The sequence below is a fragment of the Mus pahari genome, chromosome X (assembly GCF_900095145.1).
Source record: "Mus pahari chromosome X, PAHARI_EIJ_v1.1, whole genome shotgun sequence".
NCBI lineage: Eukaryota > Metazoa > Chordata > Mammalia > Rodentia > Muridae > Mus > Mus pahari.
In genome coordinates, this window is record NC_034613.1 from 51102297 (window position 1) to 51106180 (window position 3884).

At 40.9% G+C, this 3884-nt stretch overlaps 1 protein-coding gene across 1 annotated transcript in view; it reads right to left on the reverse strand.

The window, feature by feature from the left end:
* CXHXorf66 (chromosome X CXorf66 homolog) overlaps window positions 1-1566 on the reverse strand; it is a 17123-nt gene extending 15557 nt beyond the window's left edge. The window contains exon 1 of the mRNA XM_021188861.1: window positions 1431-1566. The gene's annotated coding sequence lies outside the window, so the exon portion shown is untranslated. The remainder of the gene's footprint in view (window positions 1-1430) is intronic.
* Between the last annotated feature and the right edge of the window lie 2318 nt (window positions 1567-3884).

Consider the following 3884-nt stretch of genomic DNA (forward strand, 5'->3'; position numbering starts at 1 on the left):
TTGTCAGGAAATCAGCAGTTCAGGTCACAGGTCAGTAGCAGCAGCTCGATCCACTCACAGACAGTTCACAAATACACCAGCAGTCCAGTTCAGTAGTGTTGTGATAGCAAACAGGAATCAGCAGTGTTGGCACAACCTAGTAGAGATGGCCAGGTCTCAGCAGATTCAGCATGAGTCAGCAGGAGGCATCAGGATCAACAGAGATACCAGGAGAAGTTCGTTGTCATGCCTTTCTCAAAGAATTGGAGACCAGCAACAATGTGAGAGCATGAAGTGTTGCAAAGCTAGCTATGTCAGCAAGTCTCTCTCACAGTCCATTGGGTCCTATTTATACTCCCTTAAAACATCATGTGTCCTTCACAGGTTTTGCCTCACCTTGTGTCTTGCCTCTGACTGTCTTAGTGAAACTCCATGTGAGTTGGTATCAGCTGACATCACTCTGTCAATTGTCCTGAGTCCAGAAAGTGACAAGAAGCACCATCACAGACCTTTTTTGGTGCTTTTCTCTCTATGGAGTCACAACAAAGGGAGCTCAACTATGCAATGTAAGGTGAACTAATACATGCATGTTGTTAGCGAAGAATCCTTCATCATGTGTCCTTTCAAGTTCTTGCTTTAGCAAAGCACCATTTCACCCATGTCTGCTTCAGTGAAACATTCCTCCATGAGTCTGCCTTAGTAAAACTTCCTTTCACTTGTGTCCAGTTCAGTGAAATGTTCATTCATGTGTTTGCCTCAGCAAAACTCCACCCCAAACAACTGACTTTCCAAAGAACCCTTAAGTTTCCACTTCAAGTGTGCACTACAATAAAGTAAGACCATATGAAACTGTTGCTTTGAACTAATAATGAGCTTATAGAATGAAACACTGCTTTGGATTTAACTATCAACAACCCTCTGTGACTTCCCTTTTGTATAATATTTTATCCAAGAGGTACTTTCACAAAGAACTTTTGTCTAAGAAGGTATAAAAAAGGCCAAAGAAAAAATTAAATTTGGTGGCTTTGGGGCTGTGCCCCATCCACCCAAATGTCTATATGAATATGTCTGTTTGTCTATATGTGTGTTTGTGTGTGTGTGTGTGTGTGTGTGTGTGTGCAGATAGGACACAGAGAGAACTTAATACATGAGCCAACCAGGAAGCAGGAATAGCTATAACATTCAAGGCTTGCTTCCCAGTGAGCCACTTTGCCAGTTATACTGCATTTCCTATAAGTGCTATAACTTCTCAAACACCACTAGAAGCTGGGAACCAAGTGTTAAAAAAAATTAGGACTGTAGGGGGACATTTCACATCTAAATAATAACCAAGGCCATTGCCTTATTTTCAACAAGGCAGAAGATCCAGAGCAAAAGGTGTGAGGTGGGGCTTAGGAAATGAATAGTGAGTTGAATCCTTCATAGAAGGACCCTGTGAGTGGGTTATTCACCTGACACAGGTATAGAGGAGAGAATACAATTTTGGTCGATCCTGTAGAATATATTATAGAGCTATTAATTGAATCTATCTGAACAAGCTTCATTAATATGAATTCTTCAAACTTATCGAACTTGGTTGAGTAGAACTGTATGATGGTAGAGAGACAGAATATTATAGATGAGAAGTCAAAATTACTTTGGGTTATCTTGAACCACTTATAAGAACCATTATCTATCTATCTATCTATCTATCTATCTATCTATCTATCTATCTATCTATCTATCTATCTATCTCCTTTGGAATGTAGTGCTAAGCTTAACAAAACTCTAGCTCCCACCAACTCTAAAACCACAATTGATGACAATTCTTGGTTGTCAATTTGACTACATCTAGAATTAACTAAAATACAAGCAGCTGGAAAAACTTGTGAGGGATTTGTTTTTCTTAATTAAGTCATTTGAAGTATGAAAACCCATTCTAATCTGAATCTTTGGAGCTGGGAAGATACACATTTAATCTGGATCACACCTTCTGCTAGCAGCCTATATAAAGGAAGGAAGCTTGCTTTCGTTGCATGCTGCATGCACACACATCAATTTAATTTGTTCTTTGTTCTCCCTACTATATCTCCCCTGGATTCCCCCATTTCTTGCATATTCCCTTCTGCCCTTTCTGTTTTCATGTCATGTATGTGTTATTATTCTTTCAAGTTCTATCTTCTCCCCTCCCTTTAGATCTCTTTCCCCATCTGAAACCTTTTCTTATTCTAGTTTCATGTTCTACTATCTTAGTTATGGTTTCTATTGCTGTGATAAAACACCATGACCAAAAGCAACATGGGGATGAAATGGTTTATTTAATCTTACAGTTATACATCACACATGAAAGTTAGGGCTGGAACCCAAGGGAAGAACCTGAAAGCAGAAACTGAAGCAGAAGCCATGGAGGAACACTGCTTAGTAGCTTGTTGACCATGGCTTGCTCACACTGCTTTCTCAGAAAATCCAGGACCATCTGACTAGGGTGGTACCACCCACAATAAGCAATGCCCTCCCACACCAACCATTAATCAAGAAAATACTACGCAGATTTGCTACAGGCCAATCTTCTAGAGGCATATTCTCAATTAAGATTCCCTGTTCCCAGATATATCTAGGCTTTTATAAAGTTGACAAAAAACAATTAGTATACCAACATACACATAACACAGATATAATTTAAGTTTATATTACATAGCTGAGAGAAAATATGGTTATATTTTATCCTTCTAACCATGTATTTCTTTCTTTTTTAAAAAAAATATTGGATATTTTCTTTATTTACATTTCAAATGTTGTCCTCTTTCCTGGTTTCCTCCCCACTGCCCGGAAACCCCCTATCCCATCTCCCTCCACCTGCTTCTATAAGGGTGCTCCTCCACCCACTCACTCCAGCCTCCCCGCCCTCAAATTCCCCTACACTGGGGCATCTATCGAGCCTTCACAGGACCAAGGGTCTCTCCTCCCATTGATGCCCGACAAGGCCATCTTCTGCTACATGTGCGGCTGGGGCCATGGGTCCCTCCATGTGTACTCTTTGGTTGGTGACTTAGTTCCTGGGAGCTCTGGGGGGTCCCGTTGGTTGATACTGTTTTTCTTCTTCTGGGGTTGCAAACCCCTTCAGCTACATCAGTCCTTTTTCTAACTTCTCCATTGAGGACCCCATTGGGGACCTCATGCTCAGTCCAATGGTTGAGTGCGTGCATCAACCTATGTATTTGTCAGGCACTGGCAGAGTCTCTTAGGAGACAGCCATATCAGGCTCCTGTTAGCATGCAGTTCTTGACATCCACAATAATGTCTGGGTTTGGTGACTGTATATGGGATGGATCCTGAGGTGGGGTAGTCTCTGGATGACCTTTCCTTCAGTCTCTGTTCCACACTTTGTCTCCGTGTTTGCTCACATGAGTATTTTGTTCACCTTTCTAAGAAGGACCAAAGCACCCACATTTTGGTTTTCCTTCTTCTTGAGCTTAATGTGGTCTGTGAATTGTATCTTGGGTATTTGAAACTTTTGGGCTAATATCCACTTATCGGTGAGTGCATACCATGTGTGTTCTTTTGTGATTGGGTTACCTCACTCAGGATATTTTCTAGCTCCATTCATTTGCATAAGAATTTCATGAATTTATTGTTTTTAATAGCTGAGTAGTACTCCACTGTGTAAGTTTACCACATTTTCTGTATCCATTTCTCTGTCGAAGGATCTGGGTTCTGTCCAGCTTATGGCTACTATAAATATGGCTGCTATGAACATAGTGGAGCATGTGTCCTTGCTATATATTTGAGCACATTTTGGGTATATGCCCAGGAGTGGTATAGCTGGGTCCTAAGGTCCAATTTCTGAGGAACCACCAAACTGATTTCCAGAGTGGTTGTACCAGCTTGCAATGCATTTCTTTTTGAGAATAAAAGTTCCTGTAATC